The sequence below is a fragment of the Triturus cristatus genome, chromosome 9 (assembly GCF_964204655.1).
Source record: "Triturus cristatus chromosome 9, aTriCri1.1, whole genome shotgun sequence".
Lineage (NCBI taxonomy): Eukaryota > Metazoa > Chordata > Amphibia > Caudata > Salamandridae > Triturus > Triturus cristatus.
In genome coordinates this window covers 273,357,559-273,382,704 of record NC_140592.1, presented here as the reverse complement: position 1 = coordinate 273,382,704, position 25,146 = coordinate 273,357,559, and the positions used below count along the sequence as shown (strand labels likewise).

The following is a 25,146-nucleotide window of genomic DNA, read 5'->3' as shown; positions in this document are numbered from 1 at the left end:
TTCTCAACGAAAGAGGAAGAGTGTTCCCAAGTTTTGATGCTACAAAAAAAATGGATCATCCCCACTTCTGGCCTTCTTAATCCTGGGTACTGTAAAAAGTTTCTGTTTAATGGATCGTAAAGGTCCATTGGGCACGTAGGAAGCAGGAGCTGCTGTAGTAGTGGAGGGCTCTTGCCATGCATTGTCTTGGGGGCCACACAGAGGGATTTAAATTTGATTCTTTTAGATATTGGGAGCCAGTGAAGGGCTGCGAGGGTGGAGGTGGCAGAATGATGCATGGGTATTTTTTGCAGCATGCATGCTGCAGCATTCCAAACCACTTGTAATCGGTTGGTTACATATGCTGGGCATACCAAATAAACTGAGTTCCCGTAATCAAAACAGGACAGTACAATTCTAGAGGTGGCAGGGGGGAGCCAGGTCCAAGTCTTCCTCAGCAGTCTGAGTATGTCAAAGCGACTGGCAGCCAGCTTTCTAACTGGAGGCTCCTTTGTCAGAGGGCTGTAAATCCTGAAGCCTAGACTTTTTATTTCATTTTTACAGGGAGAGAGGTGACAAACATAGCTCTGTCCGGAGATATGGGTTGTTACTGACCACCAGGACCTCAGTTTTGGCTCCATTTAATTTTAGATTACTATTTGACTTCCAGTCATTGACGTCTTTTAAGCAAGCGTTAATTCGACTGGAGAGTACTGCAGTGTCTGAGGTGAGATGGATAATTATTTGGGTATCATCCGCCTATGATACCATTGACAATGCATGTTCTGTTAGGATATCTTAGTAATGACAAAAACTCCTAGGCAATATCAATAAAGTAAACAAATTACACAATATCTACGACAATAAGAAGACTAAGGAAGACGGAAAAAATATGTTCAAATTTGTTACTATTTTAATAATTTCTTCTCATATTATTTAAACAAATTATATTTATACAAAACATCTAAAAAATGAAACAATATTTAACACATTACATTTAATCAATATGTATACATAAAAAGTTAAAAAGTGGCAATATCTTTATTGTAATTTGTTTACTTTATTGATATTGCCTAGGAGATTTTGTCATTACTATTCAAGTCCCTGTCCTAGGAATTGAACTATCCATTGTTCAGGGGGGTCCTTGTTTTTTCTCATCTGTTAGGATATCTTCCAGTGGTCGAACATAAACATTGAATAGTGCAGAGCTCAGTGACGAGCCCTGTGGCACACTGAATTCCGAGGTCAGGGGGTCTGAACAGAATGTTTACTCCCATACTTGGAAACTTCTGTTGCTTAAGAATGAGGTCAGTACCTTTAATCCCTGCTTCTTCTAATCTTTTAATAAATACTAGGTGGGAAACTGTGTCGAATGCGGCACTCAAATCTAGAAATATGACTGCTGCTGAGCTGCCTGAATCTAAGATTTTTTTAAGTTCGTCAGTCATGGCTAACAGGGTGGTTTCTATGCAGTTTCGTGCTCTGAAACCAGTTTGAGTAGGGGGATGCATACCCTGTTCCTTCAGGTATAAGGAGAGATTTTTATTGACAAATTTCTCTACAATTTTGCTAGCACCTGGGAGCAGGGAAATAGGTCTGTAATTTTCTGGCCGAGTAGGTCCCAGTGAGGGTTTCGTTAAGAGAGGTTTAAGTGTGGCATGTTTTCCAATCCGGGGACATTATGCCATTCTGAAGAGAGTGGTTAAGCTCACTGGCTCCAAACGGGATCCTGATTTGATAGAGATAAGTAGGCTTTCGATGTCTTCTGCTCTAATCTTTGGGATGGTTGAAAAACTCTCCTTAGCCTTCCGTAGCTGGTGCATTATTTTGCCACTGACCCTGAATTCCAGGCCCCACAGCAAGGTGGCACAGATTGTATTAACCTTTTCCACAAAGTACCTTGCTAGCATGTTGCATCTGGCTTTAGACGTTGTCAGGTCACCTGACAAACAGGGTCTCATGCATAGAAGCTTTTTGATAAGAAACCCGCAGTTCTTTCTAATTCAGTAAATGCAGGGTTCAAAAATCTGTTTAAACCATTGAGAAGAATTGGGGGATTTTTGCTCGATAAGCTATCTTTAATGACTGGAAATCAATTGGTAAAAGATAAGGAAGAAGATGTTCCTTTCCTCTAAATCCAACATATCACAAACCTCTATCAGCTATGCAATCAATAGGCTATGCAGTGCAACACAGAATTTTCAAAACATCTGTAGATAGCTAGCAAATTTAATTATCTATGTGTACATTTGCAGTAGCAGCTGTTTTGTGTCTGGAAATCAAGGAAGAAATAATACTCTCTTTCTGAGGTGCAAATCTATGCTGAGAAATGTCTCAAACACTAATAGCAATGGCCCTGAAGCATTCCAAATATATTGAGACTCTTGTCTGCACTCCTGGCAGTGGATTACAGTAAACAGGTGTACAGAACTGGTATGTGCCAGAGCACCCTTATTGGGTGCGCCAGGTAAATTCCAGGACTATGCACTGGATTATTACAAAAATGGCCTCACCCAAGGAAAACAATAAAAGATAGTTGTGGCTTCAAACCACCGCTCTAAATTTCAATGCCAGTGAATGGCCTGGCTTCCGAGAGCAGGTAGGGAACTCTCATAAGAAGGTGTAGTCAGGGCTGTCTTTAAGGCAGTGCAACTGATGCGGACACACTGGGTGCTGACCTGTGGAGGGGGCACCAACCTTAGGGGGGGGCTCTGTGTTTAGCAATAGCTTGTGACTGGAGAGATATGGGGCATTTTTTTACCCGGTGGTAGTGAGAGAATCCAAGGAGGCTGTCATGGGGTGGCAAAAATAATTGTCCCACCGGGCGCCACCAGCGCTAAAGCCGGCTTTGGGTGTAGTGTGCAACTGCACCAGCAGGTGGAGAGGTGTCTAGAGGAGCCCCCTTACAAAAGCTGCCTTAATAAGTACACAAACTCTGCATCACTTATGAACTGTATAGATTGTGTTCCAGCACAAGTGTGTATGCCCCTATGCCTCCACCTATAATGGGGAGTGAGCTTAAGGACAAACGTGATCCCTCTTCTGCAAGGTGCCACATTCCCATGCAAATAAAAGGACCCCAACTTGAAATTATGCAGGTGCATAACATGCATCTGCGTGATGGGTATTGGTCACTGATATAAAACAGGTATGCCCAGTGGATACAAAAAGAAGATGCAAACATCCATTGCGCCCCCAGGAATGCCTGAAATACATTTACTGGTCCTTGTAAAGAGGGAGACTAGATTGTGTGGCTGCCGTGAACGTATAGAGTAATATTATACAAAGGATCCAGTTAAAACAGGGCAAGAATGAGTAGGCTAAGCGTAGTAAACCCACTCTGTTACAGGTGGACCCTGAAAAAGGCCCACCTAAAGCATTCAGACACATGGGAGTTGTTGCAATAAATGATAGCCCACTCTACAATCTAGCAGAAAATTGTTCCGACCTCGAAGATTTCTTTGAACCTAATATTTAAGAGCATAAGCAGGCCCCAGCCTCAGGGGCGTTGGGTGGGGAGGAGGGCACCTAATTATTGCAATTATTGTAGTTTGCAAGCGTGTGGCAAAATACTAGCAAATCACATTTTATCCTGAAGCACAGAAGAGGGTCCATTAACAGAAAAAGACACGTGTGACCTTCTAAATGTAATGTCTTCTACCTGATCACTTCATGAACCTTTAAATGTTAGCTGCTTCCAGGCCACAGTGATATGGGTGACATGCAGTAGTCGAAAGTAAAGAAAAAAAGAGGTATGAAATATTGTTCAAACGCCTTTACATGACCTCCTAAAGTTAGAAGGCCGTGTTTGAACAAATTGAAAGATATCTACAATGGCTTTAAATTAACCTGCATTGGTTCAGCTTTAGCTGCAGAAATCAATTTAGCAAAGGTCTCGTTTGGTAGTTTGTATACCTTGGCAAATACATGGGAACAGGTCAATGTATTTCTACATGGTCCATTGCACACTAATCAATTCGTGTAAAGTGTGATGTGACGGCGCCATTTTATTGAGCATAATGGATTCTCCAAAAACGAATTAGAAAAAAGAAGAGATGATTCCTGCACACGTATTAAAGTATCAGATACATTTAATTGTGAGGGATTATATATATATTTTTTTATCCAGTTTGTAATGAAGCAGCTTTTCCAGAATGGAAGTAACTTTGTTAGCAGAGCACAGTTGCTTAAGAGGTTTCATATTTATTCAAGTACAAATGAAGCACAGAGAGATAAACAATGCAAGCTTCCACAGTATCTTCTTTTAACTGTACCAGGAAATATGCCTTTTCTTGGAACTCTGTGCAGGTAACACTAGTACTGAATCACCCCAAAGTCCTTTTAGCCGACCACTGGCAAAATACTTTACACACTGGCTATTTGTCTGTCTCTTTGGCATTCTACTGGAAATCCTGCCATGCCACATTTTGTATAATGTTGGAAGAGGCACAGGGGAAGGACATTTTATGTCCAACTACGAATTTGTGTGACAAAGGGGGCAGGATGTCACAACTGGGTCGTCGCATACTATACATAGAAGAAGACATAAAAGGCCACCGCCACCACCAAAACAACCATTAAGTCCTGGGTGTCACACACACGATTCAACATCAACAAAAAGCACTTCAACTCCACTGACCCAGCTTCTTGCTACCATTTCCAGCATTTAACTTATTTAGGATGTCCATGTGTTATCCCCTCTTTATAGCTTTCTCTTGCACGTATACTGCATCTTCAACCAACGAGGCACAACACCACCCACAACCTTGTTCACAAGCCGCTGGGTCACGACGTTCAAGTGGCTGAAACAACAACTTACCATTATGAGGCTATTTGGAGCTAAATTTAGCGAGGCATCAGATGAGCGGGATGTCTGTTAAAAACAACAACAAAAGGGTATCAGTTTAGGAGGTTTTGGAGACACCCATTGCACAAAGATTCTCAGGACCTGGATTTTACAAATCACAAGAAGCTCTGGGAAGTGAAGCATTGAACCACTCTGCAAACACACTGTATGTTACGGCATGAGTGGGAGAAACATGCATCGTTGCTGCCCACCACAGCAGAGCACAGACATTTATGTAGGTGTGGGTGATCATATGGCCATAGACATGCAATGTGGACAGACAAACATCAAGTAAGAGATACCAAAGTGACAGTTTGTTAAGTGGACACAATTTAGCGCACATACACAGCAAACATTTGCTTGCACCCATAATGGCATGTCTATAGCCCTAAAAATATGTGTCACCTCACTGAAGCAAATGCTTCCAAAAAAGGACACTCACATTGCTTACTGATAGTTTGTCTTGCAACATGGTATCTCAAGATCTATATTTTATGCCACACTGAAGGCCTATAATGTTTATTTCTACTGACTCATTTAAATTATTCCCAGTGATAAGTAAAAGCTTAGGGCCTCGTTTAAAGGAGTGCAGAAACTTGAATTTTGCCAAAAATAGGCTGAAGTTCTGTCCGTCCTTCTTTCTGTTCATTCTGAGTGTAGAAATGTAGTTCCCAATGACAGAGCTGCCACTAGTTCCGTCATATGAAGATGAATCTGCCAGGTGTGATGCTCCCACATGTGGCATTCAACAAGATGTTCCTTGTAGGGTTGTGGGCTGCCACCATTTCTCAGTAGCGGCTGCTACTGGACCTAAGTGGTTGTGCGGGGGAAGTGGGGGACGATGAAAAGAGAAAAAAAAACCTTACCTGTAATGGCCGGCCACTGTCTCTCTTCCGTCCTCCGTCTTCCGTCATCTTCCTTCTTCCTGCAGTCCCGGCCGGCAGCAGGAAGCACCCGGGCTCCCAAGCTCATCTGAGCCAATCCCAATGTTACAATGCAACGTAGCGATTGGTCTGAGCGCCATGGTTCGCCGCTCAGAAGGGGAATGGGAGGCTGGGCATGTTCCTCACCAGGCTATGTAATGCAGCCTGGTGAGGAAGATGCAAAGTGTGCGTGACTGTTTGTGCGGTCCAAAAGGGCTGGCCAAGTAGTTGTGTGCACTTAGGGAGTGTAAACCACTCCCCCCAGCTGCTGTGCACACCCGGACCCGAGAGCCACTTTCTGCAATAGGAAAACTAAAATGATAATAACAATAGTTATAATCATTTTATTTTTACTTTTGTTCAGCGGGGCTACACTCCTCTGCCTTAGCGGAGGTGCCCACACTGCCGTTTCTGATTGTGTCACTTCTGCACAAGACTGTCATGTAAATGAAGAGAATCTTGCAAAGAAATCCATCAAATGGGCTATGAGAAAATGTCCGGCATGTCATGGACATTTGTAATGTGGATACAGGAGATGTACTCCAAGTTTAAGGGTGCATTTCAAATATGCACATCTTGAGAATATTTACACCATGTACAACATGCATGGTGGAATGGCCACGTGTTAGAGCTGTCATCCTTATGGTGGTCTTCCCTCCAGTTTTTGCATGCTTCCCTCCACTTTTTGCTGTATCTTTTTGTTGGCCTTAGGACTCTGAACACTTTTTCACTGCTGACCAGTGCTAAAGTGCATGTGCTTCTCCCTTAAACATGGTAACATTGATGTACACCTGATTGGTATATTTCATTTACCTTTGAGCCCATTGTAAAGTGGTATACCATATACCCAGGGCCTGTAATCTAAATGCTACTAGTGGGCATGCAGCACTAGGTGTGCCATCCACACAAGTAGTCTTTCAAGCCTGTGTCAGGCTTGCCATTGCAGGGCCTGTGTGTGCAGTTTACTGTCACCTCAACTTGGCATTTAAAACCACTTGCCAAGCCTTAATCGCCCCCTTTTATTACACTTAGGTCACCTCTAAGGTGGGCCCTGAGGGACCCTAACAGAAGGGTGCTGTGCAACCAAAAGGCACGACATATAATTTTAAGTTCTACATGAGCTGGGCGTGACAAACAGATACATTTGTTTTCACAGCTGTGAGGCCTACTCCTCTCATAGGCTAGCATTGGGGATTCTTAAAATCATTTTTTAAGCTGTAATTCCAGATCAGAAAGTACTGGACACATCATGTTTCATATTTTTGGAATGGTGGTGATAAATCCTCTTTAGTGGTAAAGTTCGATTTGACATTACCATTTTAGAAATGCCACTTTTAGAAAGTGGACATTTCTCTGCTCTTAACTTTGTTCTGTGTGCCTGCAGTCTGTCTCCAAAACACGTCTGGGCTGGGTGACAGCTACACTATGTACATTCCCTCTGGACAGCCACAAACACAGAAGGACTGTGTGTGACAGATGACTCATCTGCATTCTGACAGCCTTCCTGGGCAGGAAGGGGGAGAGGTGGCCCACATCTGAAAAGACAGTGTCCTGTCCACACACAAAGAGCTGATTATCTCTCACACATAGCCTGGCAGGCAGGACTGGATTAAAAGGGATTGCTGTGCACTTCAGAGAGTTCCTTTGAAGTCACCCCCTACATCAAATGTCATTTTGAGTAGAAGTACCATGGCTCGGAGACTACCAAATCAGTACACTACTGGACCTGGGAAGAATTCTGCTGCAGTAAAAACAGCTGTGCTGTATGGATTGCTACTTTGCTGAGACTGACTGTTCTGAGGAACTGCTTCTCTGCTTTGCTGAGCTGCCCTGCAGCCTGATGACCTCTACCCTGCTGAGGACAAGGGCTGGGCCCATCTCACTTGAACCCAGAGTGACTCCAAGGGCTTGCTGGCTTGACTCCTGTTTTTTTGAAGTCTCAGGAACACAAAAGACTTCCTGCAATCCTGCTGGTGCTGCTGGACTCTGCCATATGTGAGTACTACCCTTGCCTGAGTTCCTCCCTCCAGTCCTGGGACTCAGAAGTGGGTTTTGCAGCGGATTACCAACACATTGTTTGAACTGAGTGAGAAATTCTGCTGCATCACTCTTCCACTCCGACGCAGAGGTTGCTCAATGACATTGGTTCCACTGCCTGCGCCGCTCGATGACGATTCTCTGCAAGGCTCAACGATGAAGCATTGCATTCACTTCAACGAAACTCGATGACGACACAGGGCTGCCTTCGCGTGGCTCGATGATGATGCAGTAGGCTCTTGATGTAGTCAAAAGCTCCATCCAAGGTATTTCCTCAGTGCGTCCTGTCTGGGTCCTGTAGCCGGCCTGCCCTCTTTTGTGGTCAGCCTGAACTTTGAATTTGCACTGGTCCCTGGCGACCGCAAGCAACCTTTGACTGTTAGTGACTATTAAGCACTGTTTTCACATTTAATCTTTAAAAATATATATATCAACTTCTACTTATTGGATGTTTGTCATTTTAGTCTCTATTTTTCTACACTTGTGTGGAGTCTTTTTGTGGTGTTTTCTTTGAGTTACTGTAATTTAAGGGTTGCCCAAATACTTTGCACATTGCCTCTTTAGAAAAGCCGTACTACTCTGTGCCAGGCTAACAGAGGGTGAGCATAGGCTATCTTTTAGTGTGCATCTAGCTCATTCTGACTAGCATTGTGGTCCCTACTTGGACAGGGTCCATACCTCCGAATTTAGGTCTCTAGTTGGCAAACACAGACCAATGGATGAAAAGAGGTAGCTGAAAGGCCCTTTAAGTAAATATATTATACATATACATTTTGTAAAACAAAAGGTCTTGGCTAAAGCCTGAACTGAAAACATCTAAAGTTTGCAAAACTGTACATGAGGCTCCATGACATCAATACTATTTTCACCAGCTAAGGAAAATGTATTGTTTTGCTGAAACCAACCAGGGCAGGACTGCAGGACAGTCTGGAAGTGTCAAAAGAGCGGGTCTAGTAGGTCAGTTAGTGGGCTGTGACCTGTTTTATGGTCGGGCAGTTTTTATTGTTAATTTGCCAGGTAGTACCACAAACTTTGCCTGCATAAAGCAGAAATGAATGCAGTCTCCCATACCTTGTAAAACACCAATACAGTGAATCCTTACAAGATCAAACTGCCCTGATTTGCAAATGTGGGCCACTTTTTTAACTATCTGATTCACTGATGGGGCCCACTTTTATTTTGGTGCTCCAGCCAAATTTCTGTCCCAGTGTGACTGAGAAACCAACACCCAAAGAGGGAGTCTGTTTCAATAAAATAAAATGGCAATGGCCTTGACACAAAGGGTTTTTCTCTCTGCATATCAGAGCTACAGTTTGTTATTGCTGCCTCAGACCACCATGCCTCATTGTAGATGTCACTATTTGCTCACTAGTACTCTGTTTCACTGCCCTGTTTTCAAAAGTTCATGTAGTTAACGACACAAATATGAATTTGTGAGATGAAAAAGAAAACCTAATTTTAAACTTCAAAACTAAATAGATTTTAAGAGCCATATAGAAACTAGGGGCCTCATGTACAAAGATTCTATTTAAGGAATCATAAACTGTGACAAATAACGAGTTGCAATTTGAGATTCCTTAAATGAAATGTACAAAATAGGTTTTTTAGAAGTGGTCACAATTAGCGCACCAACTTCTAACTAATCCAATTGCTATTTTGAGAACAGACCTATGTTTTAATAGATTGGATCTCAATAATTCGAACTACCTCTTTAGTATGCATTTGGTAGGTCGTACGTTGTGACCTACTGCGATTGGCTGCAATCACAAGCACGGTGGCCTGCTCGGGTCAGCAGACCACTATGTCTGTGTCTGTTTAAAAAGCAATATTTTTTTTTATGCAGCCCACTTTTGAATTGCTTTGAGAAGGTGGTAAAATAGTTTTGTTTTGCGATTGGATTTCAGTTGCAAAACATTAATACATCCCTGAAAGAATCGGTATTTGGAAGGGGCGCCCTTAACACGCTCCTTGAAAATACAGATTCGGTATCTATTTCCCAAACCCAATTAGCGATTCTGTAAGATTTGGTAACATATTACTGAATCGCTATTGGGGTTTGGTGAATTAAAAAAGGCAATTTTGAGGTCAGAAAGGCTCTGATTTTACGAATAGGAACCTTACCAATCGTTTAATGGAATGATACATGAGGGCCTAGACTCTGTAATAACAACTGGGGGCTTTGAAAATGTTTGATTTTAAAATGATTTCAGAATAGTTTACAGATATGAAGCCATATATAGCTGGTCTCATACACTCCACGTGTAGTAGCTTGCCACATCAGTAAAATATATGTTTTGGAGATGACAAGCAGAATAACCACACCTTGGACTGTTTGCCCCTTTTTCTTTTAGTCTACATAACTCCCATTCCAGATGCATTTGATGATACACCATTCTATATGCATTCTTTATTGAATAGCACAAGATTTCAAGTCTCTTCTAAAATACAGAGCTGATACTGTAATCCATAGCACCAGCATCACCTAGCATGCTTTTTTCATTACACCACCAAAGATTCTAAACATCTTTCTGCCCTTAGAGGGTATGCTACTGAATGAACTTCTGGAGTACCTTTGCAATGGTGCAGAGTAACATGACATTTAGTAATGCTCCTATGACATATATTTTTTACTTTAATCTTCAAACTCGCCTTTTCCACTTAAGAGTCTAATTTCAGGAAGGTTTCAATTCAGTGAGTTCATCTATGGGGCCCCTAAACTAAATACGCCAGTATTTGAATATAAGGTTAATGCAGATTCTGCAGAAATTGGTGAGTAAACATGCAGGACCAGTGATCAAATCCTGGTGTTGCTGACTTAGCCTTTCATCCTTATGATGTTGATAAAATGAGAAGCTTTAAGTTGGGCAATAGTAACACATAACACTCGCACCTATACGAAGGTGCAAAAAGAGTACAGTGATCTGATTAGCCTCTAGAAACAGACAGCTAGGGATAACTGTACACATCACTAAAAATCGTTAGTGCCAACACTGTACAAAATGAGCAAAAAAATGGCAATAATGTATTTGTGTGCTGCATGTATGTGTCATCCTGCATGTGCACATATGTATTATGATTCTACGGTCGCACCAGTGGGATGATATACATTTGGCCATGCGTCACCACACATACATGCTAATACATCATGAGACCGCCCGCCATTTTGTATTTTTTTTTACAGTTCCAAAATAGCAGATGCCATTGACGAGTGGCAACAGTGAACAGAGAGGTGAGGTTATTTTAAAAAAGATGAGCCAGTCCAGGAGGTATGGGGAAGAAATGGACAAGGTGGGAGAAGGGGGAACAACATGAAGAGAACCAGGGTGGTCTGGGTGTAAAGGTGGAAGCAGCACACATTGCAGAGGGGGCATTGCAATAAAATAGACTCCCATTGAATGCTAAAAGCAAATGAAAAAATAGTTTCCTGAATGTAAGTAGTAGAATGATACAAGACATTCGATTGAAGGGATGGTAAAGAAACTCAGCTCCAGGGAAGGGGCAAATACAAAAAGAGTTTTAAAAAAAACATTTAGTAAGAAGCAAGCAAATGAGATTGACAAGAAAGCCAGTCAGTGATATGTAATGAGCTGAACCTAAGCTCACAGTAGGTATTGGTAATGCCCATAATAGGTCTTTCTGCCTGTTGTGGGCAAGACCAGAACCAGGAATTCTCCATTTAGGGACCCAGGCTTTGGAACAACATCCCCACTGACATCAGAACAGCCCCTCCCCTTCTACAATCACAAAACAAGGATCAGCAAAGCCAATAAGTCTTGCTTTCGCAAGGTATTCGCTTTGTTAATGTGTTCTAGCCATGCTGTACAGCAGCCCTGCTGCGGAGTACCCTGGTTGAAAGTTTAAAGAAAGCTATGAGACACAGCCAGTGCTGGCTAGATCATGTTCCTTTCATGTTTAATGTTGCTGGGAGGGAGGGCAGGAAGCAACACCGACAACAGAGGGTGTGGGGAAAAAAACAATATGACATGGATATCAGTGGGTGAGTCACCACGCTTTTTTTTATTGAGGGTTGGGAGGACACAGAGGGAGGGGGAAGCAACACACAGGGCAGGTGGGGTAAACATGCTAAGACCCCCACCCTGAGGTATCTGCGTCAGAATGCTTTATGTTGTTGTGGAGGGGGGCAACACGGACAATGGAGGGAGGGGCAACACAGACAACTGAGGAAGGGAAAGCAGTTGAGGGCAAGCAACATAGAAAAGGGAAAGACGGCAAGCAAGCTGGACAATGGAAAAGGGAGGGCGGGTGGAGCCAAGCAATACGGACAATGGTGGGAGGGAAAGAGGGCAGTTGGGGCAAATAACATGAACAATGGAAGGAGGGGTCGAGGGCGTGGGTGGGAAAGCAACATGGACAACTGAAGGAGAAAGGGACGGCAGGGGAGAGCAAGCAACATGGACAATGGAAGGAGAAAGGGACGGCAGGTAGAGGCAAGCAGCACAGGTGACGGAAAGAGGGAAGGAGGGCAGGTGGCGGCAAGGTTTGTATGATCTTAAGAACAATACATCTAGGAGAGCGGTGAGCACATTTAAATTAGCAAGCAAGGGAGAAGCCAAGTGTGTTTGTACCACTCCTTGTTTATTCTGCTGTTGCAGCAGACAAACCTGGAGTAAAATATGTACCAACTTTTTGTGAAGCAGAACGAACAGCTACATGTTTTATTAGTAATGGCCACAACTAGCATCCAAAGGGGCAAAGTCATCCGGTTCCATAAATATCGTAAGAAGGAATGCATCGCATTACACATATGAAAACAAACTGTTTCCAGTAACAGAACGGCGCTGTTCATGTGAGATGATTTATTGTACTGGGAAAAATCAGAAGGCAGCGCTTCATGAAAATAAGAAACGCTAATGCATTTCATATGCAAACAAAATGAGCAATGTCTTCACATTTTTTCCATGGGTAAAACAACAGACTCCTATATGGACATCACAGCTGCAGACATGTTTTATGCACATTTTCTAGGTTTATATTTTAACGCGTTTCAGTCTCTCGAGAACAAAAAGTTTTCAAACCAACATATTCAACTTCTTTCGCGTATTATATTTTATGTACTACTTTTCTAAATGCAAAAAGAATGCATTTTCAACGGCTATCCGCAGTTATCTTGAAGTAATTAATATTAAATAAATATCCACTGAGGGTAAATGAAAGCCAGAGTCCTGTAGGCTGGGCCGCTTTATCGCTCTGCTTAAAAAAAATAATTTCCATGCTGTTGTTTCCATCAGGCTGCTGCTGCGGCAGATGTTGGCTGTTAAACTGTGCAGACGACATAGTTCATGACTTCTCGGGAGACGGCTGCGTGCCACATCTGTAGCTGATGAAATAGAGTGCAGAAGTGTGGCAGACGAGAAGAAAGTGCGAGAGAGACAGACACAGCTCGGGCCAAGTAAATTGTCTTCAGCGCCATGCTAAAAATAGGCCAGGCGCTCTTGCACTTGTGCAGTCTCGTCCAGCAAACACTTGAGGCCTGACTGCCTGGCCTATCAGAGGCCGCGTATCGGCGAGGACTTCCCGCGCGCGCAGGCCTTCAGCTCTGGAGAAGATGAGAGCATCCAGGAAGCAATGTGTTCACACAGAGGAAGCAAGCTGTGACAGCATTCCGAAACTGCAGCTTCTCTCGAAGATCCTCGTCGGCTGGGCCTGCATCCAAGTTCACGCGAGACCCGGAGAAAGACAACGCTTGTGTTTAGACCACACAATGCCGAGAGAACATTAACAGATTTATATATGCAAAAACTGCGAAGCAACAGGCATTCCCCCTCAATTGACCCCCAGCTTGTAGTGGCTGCCGAGTTATTTCCTGCTTAGGTTCTGTAACCAAGTGGGCGTCATGCGAGGACCATCTGGGTAGCACTTATTTAAAGCTGGCAGCCTTTCTGTAATAGGCAAGCTGGCAGTGGGAAGGAGGGGGGATAAACTGCATCATTTAGTTAACATCCACTTGCTTTGAGGCTGTTAAAAGCCCATGACTGAATAATAATTTGGTTATTTAATTTACCAGAGGTTGCAGTCGGCCAAGAGGCACCATGAGCCCCATAAGAAAAGGCTGCCTGTAAAACGCCTACTTAAAAATAAAGCATAGCATTTAGAGAGTTATGTGCACCTAGAGAAGCTATAGAATGTTGGCAATTGTTTTCAGAGCATTCACATAACATCCAAATATAATTTCGAACACTGTAATGATTGCAGAGGCGCAGTCTTTCACAGCAGGTTCTTATTGCAAACTATTCAATATATAGATATAATTAGGACTAGTAAACAAAAAAAAAAGCTTCTCCATTGTACCTTGCAATACATGTATAGGTGCTGTTTCTTGTATCATCATCAATTTGAATGGAGAAATGTCCCCTGTAGTCTGCTTGAAGCGTGTAATGCGGCAAGGCTGAATTTTAGTCCGCTGCTTTTTGTACTATATATTAATGACCTCTGCCCTCACTTGACACTAACCCCTGTAGACACGCCTAGAGTTGTTTTTACTCCGGTGCCAGCATTGCTCCATGCGGATGACGCTGTTCTCCTGGCCCGGACACCAAACGCCCTGCGGGCATGGGTGGACCGTTTTGTCCATTTCATTGGTAGTCTTGACTTGGTTACCAATTATGGCAAGTCCCAGATCATGGCCTGTGGTTTAGGTAGGATTGCCACCTGCAGGCTTGTTATCATGGGGCAGTCACTGCATGGCGTAAATAACTTTAGCTACTTGAGAGTTATTTTTAATACTTCGGGGTCGTGGCAGCCCCAGCTGAACAGTTCATGTCTTAAGCCGAGTAGGTCAGCTGGGACACTTTTCAACCTGCCATGCACGAGGGGAAGGGGAACCATCTGGCCACTGATGACGCACAGTGTGTCACAGGTGCCACGTATGGGGTGGGGGTTTGGGGATGCCACAAAAGTGCCCTTCTCCATCTAGAGGAAAATCGTATATGCCGGAGGCTTTTACACTTCCCGCCCAAAGCCTCCTTTCATATCATGCACCTGGAGCTAAACCAGTGATACATAGCCAACAGGGTTCAGTTAGCTTCACTACTAATGGGGCCGGAGTGTGGGCTAATCCGCACTCTCAACTCTGTAGAGACATCAGCATGGATTGTCTCAGTTTGGATAATGGAGCACCATTCTCTGGTTAAATTACATCTTGCGCACATTTCAGGAACTGAGGTTGGTTTCTCTTTTTCGTCCCCAAAGAGTATTAAAAAAGATGAGAAATCATTGGTCAAGAGCCACTTTTGGGATTTTTGTGAAACTAGAAGGCTGCAAACTGAATTAACGAAAAACACGGTGTTGGTTTTTTACAGAAACTTTGCAATTGCAGAGCCTGTTTTTTATTTGACACTTTGCCTCTCTCTATGGAAGAGTTCTCTCCAATTCTGTTTTAGGGCTAGTACAGTTTGGCGGCTCATGAGCGCAGGTAACCCAACTGAAATGCTAGGGGGACATTTTTAACATGTTCCTGCGATGGAGTCTCTGAACAATCGCTATTACACTATATGTTTTTCTGCAACTTTTATTTTAGATACCATCGCGGACTTTTGCTCAAACCTCTTTTAAAATCATTGGGCCATCGCAAATGTAGAGAGGCTTTTTGCAATTTGCAACTATTGAATACACCTGCTAATTGCTTCAGGGTATACTCTTTTCTAAAAGCTGCAGTTAGACCTAAGAAAATCATGGAGGGCCCGCTCTGTTGAAACAATATTTATCTGATTGTCGCTCTAAAAATTCTGAATTTTTACGCTTATCATGAATTTAATACGTTTTGCCTATTTTATATGGCCCCCTGCACTTTATGTTGTCTAATGCCAGATGGCTTTGTGTGTTTTATGGCCAAAAATTGGCCAAATAAAGATTAATTGATGATGATGATGATGATGATGATGATGATATAATTAGGACTAGTAAACAAACAAAAGAAGCTCCTCCACGCCACCTTGCAATTCATGTACAGGTGCTGTGTCTTGTATCGAACATTATGGTAAACGAGATAGCCATCAAATTGAGCCAGTGAGCCTTCCTTTGGAGCAAGGGGTGCGGGTGGGAGGGAGAGTAGGTACATATCTATCTATCCTGTTCTCCAAAATCAACCTTTTACAAACGTAGCTACAATTTCTTCTAAAGTCATGTGCCTGAGACTGAAAGACTTACATTTAGGATATTGCTTTGGGACCATAGTAGTAAAGGATTGTGGTTGCATTTATTAAGGTTAATCTCATTCTCTCGGTAATGGCCTGGACCACTGGAAATATGCAGCAGGGGAGGGCCAAATTATGCGGCCGGGTTGGTAAATTATGCATCAAGAAAAAGCAAATTATGCGGCATAAAATGGAATATGTTTACATAGCATTACTTCCTTATTTTGTCATTTCTACACTTAAATAAAGTCTGGGCATTGGCTGTACCTCATTAGTACCTTTTTACCACCCAAATATAGCAATAAGCAACAGAAAGGTAACCAGTACACCATTGTAAAGGGCCTGCTTCTGCGCAGCAACATGTGTTGCTGCGTGTTTAGTAACTTTTTAACCGTATGAACTATAAACAAACCTTTTTGTGTGGTTAACAACTGCAGATTATGCAGCAGATGATGGATTATGCAATGTTAGAAATGGGGGTCGATAGTTGGCAGAGGTAGGGACCTTTGTCCAAATAGGGACCATTGCTTCTAGTTAGGGTAAGGGGGATACACTTCTAAAATAACCCCGCTCACCCCCTTGGTAGCTTGGTGCGAGCAGACAGGCTTATCTCAGAGGGACTGTGTAAAGCATTTGCGAACACATACAGTAATACACTGAAAATACTACAAATGGACACCCAACCAGTGTAGAAAAATAAGCAATCTTCATCTAAAACCAAACAAGACCAAACGACAAGAATGCACAATACAGTAATAAAAATATGACTTTCAGATGGTAGAAATAGTTCAGTTCAAAGCAAATTGCAGATGCAACAACTTTCACACAAAGTACCTGGAATGAGTCACACAAACAAACAAAACAGGCTGCAGGGAAGGTGATGCGTCGGTTCCTTACTGCTGCGCAAGGGATGTGATGCGTCGGTTCCTTACCGAAGAGGAGGTAATGCGTTGGTTTCTCACTGCGTGGGGAGGTGATGCATTGGTTTATTACTGCATCCTCTAACGATGCGACAAACTTGGTGCCTCGATGCGATGCGACGATCTGGGACGATGCGTGGATTCTTCCAGCTCTCTGCGGAAAACAGTCTCTAGGGGTCCAAAACAACAGCAGGCACCTCTTTGCAGGTCAGAATTCTCAGCAAGGAAGTTCAGGGGAGCTGGTGGTGAAGTCTTTGTATCCCTGAGACTTCAGAACAGGAGGCAATCTGAGTTTCAAGCCCTTGGAGATCTTCCTTAATCAGGGGACACAGCAAACAACAAAGTCCTTTTCTCCTTTCCTTGGCAGCAAGTATCCACTGCAGGCCAACCCCAGATAGCAAACAGCACAGGGGCAGTATTCTTCCTCAGCTTCTCCGGCTCTTCTCCTTGGCCAAGGTTCCTCTTGATTTCTCAGAAGTGATCTAAAAGTCTGGGATCTGGTCCCCTCTTTAATAACCCAAAATCCTTTGTTCTCTGAAGGCAGAGAGTGTCTATACCCAGCCAAAACCAGTTCTGTGGGGCACTTTGCAAGTGCATAACAACCTCCATTGTCAGTGTAAGCCCTGGCTCCAGACACACCACAGGGGGGCGGAGCCTTCATAGTGGAAGACAGACACAGCCTTATTCAGGTGCAGGTGCTACTCCTCCCACCACTCCAAATGCAGACCAGTCCTATTCAGCCCAGCCCTGACTCATCAGACTTCAGGAGCCACTGCCCCTCTCCAGCCCCCGTCATTCAAAAGCCAGACATGCAATACACAAACCTAGCAGAGGCACACTGGATGGGCAGGCAAGAAAATACCTACTTTCTAAAAGTGGTATTTTCAAATTCAGAATGTAAAAATCACCCTCACTAAAATATGCACTTTTTACATTCTGAGTTCAGGCATACTTTAATCTCCTACCTTGTTCCCAGGGCCAGTTATGTTTATAAGATGTTATAAACAAACTCCTCATTCTGTCCTATGTGAAGAGGTAGCCTTGCAATAGTGAAAAACGAAATTGGCAGTAATTCACTATCAGGACATGCAACACATATCAGGGTATGTCCTACCTTTCACATACACTGCACCCTGCCCACAGGGGTACCTAGGGCCTACCTTAGGCGAGTCTTGCATGTAAGAAAAGGGAAGGTTAGGGCCTGGCAAGTGGGTGCACTTGCAAAGTCGACATGGCAGTACCAGACTGCACACAGGCTCTGCAATGGCAGGCTAGAGTTACATTTACAGGCTTCTTCTATGTGTGGCACAATCAGTGCTGCAAACCCACCAGCAGCAATTGATTTACAGGCACGGGCACACACGGTGCACTGTACTAGGGACGGACTAGTAAATCAAATCAAATCATGGAATCACCAATCCATAACAGTAATTTACAAAGGGAGCACTTGCACTTTGGCACTGAACAGCAGTGGAAAAGTCCCCAAAGCATCTAGACCAGCAAAGAAAGTCCAACACATATCAAAAACACTGGCGGTAAAGGTAAAAAATGCAAGGGAAACCCACGCCAATGGTGCCAGGTCTAACATGCGGCAAATATATAATTATGCGGGAAAACTATGTGGTCGCAAAATTGCATATTTCCAGTGGCCATGGCTATGGCAAAGCCTTCTCCAAGATCCAACAATAACGTACCAGCCACATATCCTCTAGTCATTTAACAGCATCATGGTTGGTCCAGTCCAAACAACATTTAGCGTAGTAATCAACTTTGGCAATTTTTTAAAGAAAAATGAAGAAATGGATGCAAATACGAAATTAAAATTAAACTAACTGTTTTGTGCCAGAACAGAATTGTACCTTTGGCTCCTCCTGTATATGGTATGTCTCTGTGCACCCGGTGAATGCAGAAAACATATTTTTTTTAAACATCTGCAGCCCAGTGATCACTGGTGTAGCCAATGTATTTTCTTTTTTTCTTTGTCAAAATTAGAAGGACTCAGGTTTTCAAACAGCCATTTCTTTTTCAAAGGCAAGCATTTTCTTCTTTGAAGAAAATTTGCCACAAACATTTGGCAACAGGTTGCCAACAAGTAGCTAAGTCGTCACTCATGGTCAGTCTTCTTTAACAACAATGGTCAGAGAGTATTTCCCTGGACATAATGGAGTCAAGTGAGAACTTGCAAATTACAACAGTTTTAACCTCTGAAGGACAGCACTTGTATAATCAGAGGAATATGAACTGGTCCACCAAAACATAGCACTGCCCAGATACTGTGTGAATCAATACTTCAGACATACTGGGTTCAGTAATACTGACCCATCATTCTTGTCCAACAATGGAAAACACTGCTCAGGAAATCCACTTAGAAAACTACGGCGTTCACCTGGCTACTAATGAAATAACTTATTAGGAACTGAAAACTCCTAAACAGTAGACCTTCTCCATGAACTCAGCCATACTACTAGCAACACCCGGTGAAGCAAGGCCAGTAGGGGACATATCCCCCAACTGACTGAAGGATGTAGGAGAAGAGGGGCTTGGGATCCCACCACAGTGGATCCTACCTGGGAAACCAGATGCCTGACAAGCATTACAACAATTAACTAAATCAACTAGACACTGTCTGCGAGATGACTCCACTCCTGGCTAGATGAACACTTGACCATATCCATCCTGAGTGATCTTGAAGATCTAGAGACAATGAGAAAAAGCACACCTGTGTTACAGCCCCATGCACAAATCTGCCATTTAATTTTCCATCACTCATTCTGTGCATTCAGTTTTACAATTAACCCACCACAACCATCATTCGAAATGAACTGGAAGACCAAGCTCGCGCACAGTGACATGCTTTTCTCTTACAGACTTTAATCTGTCAAAAAACTGGCAGAAGATGAGAATATATAGTTATTTTGGTTTCCCAATCGAAGTAAAGCTATACCAAGGATTGTTCACTTTGAAAAGACAAGAGAAGAATAGTGCAACCTGCCACTGGCAACAGTGGTCAGCCATTAAATTCCAGCCCAAATTGCCATCTTTTAGTAGCAAAACAAAAGCACATGGGAACCTCCATGTCGGAGCATATTAGATCAATCCTCAGATCCAGGACCGGTAGTGATCTGGAATGGAGTCTCTGGCCAATAAACAGTACTTTGTTCCTCAGAAGTGCCTTCCAGACATATTGACAAGATAGACACTGTAGGTTTTCCAAGTGCTAGGCCTTGACAAACCAAAACAGAGGCTCTAGATTCTAGTCACTCTCTGAGAGAGATATCCCAACGGAAAAGCAGACCAACTACAAATTGCATCATGACAAACTTCGCACTAATTTCCTACTACACTGGCTGCAACACCAACAGCTGGCAATCAACCAGAGAAGTTTTTATACAGCACCCATCCTAAACTGATGTATTTCAAGGTGCTCCAGGAGGGTTCACTCACTCAGTAGGTTTTTTTCTCATCATTTAGTTCCTTAGTTTACCAAGAAGCAGACCTCTTCCTTTTAATTCTGTTTTCCCCACAATAGAGCTGTGTCATTAACAACTTCAGATAGAAAGGATTCTGAAACATTTAGACAACTCCCCAGCCTCTCTGTCCCTGTCCCTGTCTCCTCTCTCCTACCCTCCACAAATTTTCTTTTCTGGCTCACACTCCACTCTCTCTTTTCACACACACACACTCATTTACAAAAACTACTTAAATCAGTTATTTCTACAATGTCATATTGTAATATTGCTACAATTATACATGTTGTCATGATACAGTACTTATAACTGGTTTTATTTCAGAAACACCCAAAATGTTCTTGGTGTAGTGTTATAACATGTCACCCCTCTTGCTAGCAAGGATGTACAGCAACCTTACAGCAGGGATAAATAGAGCGAGAATAAAAGACTGCAAGAGACATAGTCTGATGGCAATGAGAAATTACCTAAAGAAGAAAAACAGAATAAGTCCTCGGAAATAAATGTTGCAACCAGAAAAAAGAAACTGCTTGTCTTATGACAGAATATGAAAGTCAATAAATCACTCATCTGCTATGATAGGTAAAATTAATAATGTTCTGGCACTATACCTTATGTAACCACATTCTCTAGGTTCATAGAGAGACACTATTATTTCTGAATGAAAAAAACACAAGTGTTCTATTTCCTAATGCTGGGAATTCTATTGCTACAGTCCTTGATGAACATCTTAAATAAAGTTTTTTTTTTTTTATAAAGCGAATTAACGTCTCCCTTGGAAAAGCTTTGGTGGCTTCCTTAATATTTTGGAAAGACATTAGCTCCACCGTCATGAATTCTGCTGCAAACTAAAGTTTCATTTATACAAGTTTAAAATTATGTAAATGTAAATGTAAATGTAAATGTATGTGTCTTGTAAAGCGCACTGCTGCCCTGAGGCGTCCATGTATGTTTAAAAATATTCAAGAAGCTATTTTATGGTTTTTAAGAGAGATCTACACATAGGAGGCTGCTCACTAAGATAAGAGTATGTCCAGATCCTTTTGTATCCCAGAACCAATATATTTCTTTTACTTTATTATTCGTATGTCATGAGCACAGGCATTTAAAAAAAGACATAATTTTAAATATGATAATAAAACAATAATATCAGTAGAAACACAGAAAAATGTTGGCCAAATAATCGACTAAAAATGGAGTACAATGCGTAATATGTTTTCTAAAATATAAATACAGTCGAATCTTAGAAAACATTATGAAAGTATTTTAGAAATAAATGTAAGCACTTCAAGTCCTACAACTGACAGACTCAATGAAGGCCATAAACTGCCAGAAATACCCTTAGTCAGCATAGGATACCTAGAAATGTGGAAGTGTGTAAAAAGAAAAGTGAAGAAACAGCATCTAGTTTTCTAAAGAGTAAAGATAGGCTTTCTTGAGGTTGGCTAATGCTCCTAGGACTAAATCTTTCATAGGGAAAGAACTGAAAATGTGTCCTAATTTAGGATAAGACTCGTCTAAGACAAAACTGAAGATTTTTTAACAATAAGGCTATCTTCCCATTTGGTGAAGCTGATCAATCAACAGTCCAAAACCATTCATATGAGACAAATGGCTACTCCAGCAAGACGATTTACAAATATTGATGGGGCAGATTTTCTCATATGCTGCAGAACTGAACAGCAGTTATCATCCCTTGAGAAAGCAGATATATGTCTGTAAATCTGTCTCACTAATATTTATATGTAGATTCATCATATAGATGACCAATGTGGAAATATTGAAATGCCTTGCATCTAAAGATCAAAAGATGTACTTTATCGAATATGAGTTTTTTTTGCAAAGAACCACCTTGATGCTGAATGGGTGGAGGTACCATGGTCATCTTTACTAAAAGTCAATATAACCAGTAGATACCTTAGACTTTTTGTAAAGGACATAGGTTGAGTAACTCAATTTTTGAGAGGATCTAGAATGTCAGAAAAGCCATGCCCTCGTCTGATACCATCAGAGTTTTGGATAGCATCACTGATGGTACAGTGATGGAGCGTTAACTGAACTTATTTGAAAACGTGTATGAACAAAGTGTGTAATACTTACCTTACCACTGGGATGTTTGCTAGAATGACAGTGGTTGCTTTTTAGGTCTCGCCTGACCCAGCGCATGCGCTGGTCTGGCGAGACTTATTGAGAGGGCTCCAAAAAGTGCTACCAGGCCAGCCTAGAGCTACAGTGCATGTGCGCGGGCGCGCGCGCCGCGCTTTGCCGCGATTACTTTCACTTTCACGGCCGCTTAGATGTTTGATCGTGATCGCGTTCACTTTCACTTTCGCGTCCGCACGGCCGCTTTGCATAGCCAATAGGTCGCGCTTTTGGGACCTTATAAGTATTTAGTTATGCAACTGTTGCATAGCTAAACACTTATAAGGTCCCAAAGGCGAGACCTATTGGCTATGCCAATGCTTGTTACATTTCCCTGAAGCTACATACATGAGGGCATGTCCTCTCCTAGTAGAGCTCTGAAGCTCTGGAACATCTTTCAGCAATCAGTAAGTTGTTTGTACCAGAATTTCAAACCATTTTAATAAATGGTTAAGACACCTTTGCAACGTCTTACAATTTAAAGCTTGAAATTAGCAATTCTTTCACTGATGCAAGAATTGATTGTAAATTGTAATTCATCTGTAGCCGCAGATCAAAGGAGATGAACTTGAAGAACATCTCTCTACTTATGTGATGTTTGAAGGCACGTATGAGGAGATCTGTAAGGGCTGTGGCCCTCAATCTGTACTTTTAAAAAACCATCTACCTCCTTTTTGGGTTATGTTTACAGTTACAAAGACATTTTCAGGTGAAAACAGAGGGTTAACCTTTCCGCTATAGATGTCCTTTCATCCTCCCATATTTGATGTTAGTAAATTAATCCAGCCATCAATAGCCTTTAACTTGCATATAAATGCATATAAATGCAGCCACTGAATTACCGGTACCTGCTTGAAAACAAAATATACGTTTGAAAAACCCTTTATATACAGATTCCAAACACCTGCATTTAAAACAGTACAAATAATTCTACCTCCCACAAACTCAAATCCTCTCAGCTTTTTGAGTGCTGTGCTCTTCACTTACATCCATTTCTTAAGTACCACAAGAATAGCTGCAATTCTGAGTATCTCTAACCTTTTGAGTCAGGAGGATTGTGGGTACTTTAGGGTGGATGAGCTTGGTGGCAGTGCATGTACTGAAATATGTAATTACAGTATACTCTGCCATTCATATTTATTAAAACATAGAATGAAATAAGAGTCCTATGAGGAATGCCGTGATGTGGAAAATATCAGAAGTCCTGAGATACGTGGAGGTGAAGAGTTCACCCTTGACATTAGTGATGTTGTTCTCTCCCTTCCTTATTCTAATTTGAATACATACCATACAGCTTGTTCTGGATTTTTGAAAAATAAAAGAGAGTAATCTGCAACTGAATAAAAGAAAAGTTAAGTTTCCCACTTAATGATTGGGGTTTGAACAACTCTGAAGTCTAATCACACCGATGCAGGTTGTAATAATAGTCTATTTATTTAAGACTTCATTCAGAATGTCTCGATATTCAACAAGATTAAACTACTATGTTGGATTTAGAGCCCTGTTTTGATTTAATTGTAGCTTAATAAACATGTTGGATCAGGTAACTATTTAGAGGAGGATGCAATACCTACGCTTTCCTAATCTGTTGAAAGAACACAGTTTTGATTTCATGTTAGAGTATTTTTGATGTATTGTTACCTCTTTCAATAAGAGGTGTGAACACAATAACATAAAATGAAGGTGAGTGAAATATATCATATACAGGTTTTTTTAGATCATTGAAAAATTCCAAGCAAGAAACAAAATGAGGTACCAAGTTTGCTCCAAGACACAAATGGAAATAGCAACTTCGGGGGAGATGCAGTGCATAAAATAAGGGCACTGTTGACCGGCTATAAAATATGTGCATTGGCTTAAATAAAAAGTAAAATTAAGAAACAGCCATTTTCAATAGCCATTGTCTTGCTACTCTTTGAGCATGCATGCGTCAGAGTTGTGAAAACATTTGTATCACTCATAAGACTGGCACTGGACATTGAAGGCTGTTCTTTTTGCACCCTAACCACAATGGCTTTGCGAAAGCAAACTACAAGTTTATTATAACTACAGTAAATGTGTTTTAATTATTTCAAACATTTTCAGGATGGAATGGTTTCTCGTGAAATGTTGGTCTATACGTGATAATGTGCAAAAAAGTTTGTCAAAATGTCCATTAATATTTTTAGGTCTCGCGTTTGGCAGCACATGCGCTGTCTCAGCGAGACCTTAAATAATCTGTATATGTTGGAAAGCAGCCGGTAGTTTCTCCTGCTGCTTGCCATTGGCTTAGTGTTGTTCTTGCATTTCTTACCTTTGTTTTCAGTGGCTGTTCTGACTTCCGTGTAGTCCGGAAGCAGCGGCCACCAACTACAGTTTTAGTCCGCTCTGTTTGGACTTTTTGTTTGTCTTGGCAATCGCTGCCTGACCTAAACATGGCAGCAGCACATGCGCAAGGAGCCGGTGTGCGCGAGGGGTGGGCAGCGCATGCTGCTTGTTTATTGTTATTCCCCACCCGCTCCCCCTCACTCCCGCGAGCATGCCACCCGCGAATGTGTGCTTCGGGGAGTAATATGACAGCAGGGCAAATTCAGCATCAGCATACGTCCATGGGGATCCGGCCCAGATATTGGTACTAGAACCAGTTTCCGGCGAGTTTCCCCTACTTTCCAGCCCTGGTTACCACCCTCCTGTTGGTGT

General features: G+C 42.2%; 1 long non-coding RNA gene across 1 annotated transcript in view; it reads right to left on the bottom strand.

Annotated features, from left to right (window-relative positions):
- LOC146797746 (uncharacterized) overlaps positions 1–25,146 on the bottom strand; it is a 1,134,092-nt gene that overhangs the window by 882,169 nt on the left and 226,777 nt on the right. The window contains exon 3 of the long non-coding RNA XR_014969036.1: positions 4,799–4,852. This is a non-coding gene — a long non-coding RNA (uncharacterized LOC146797746). The remainder of the gene's footprint in view (positions 1–4,798; positions 4,853–25,146) is intronic.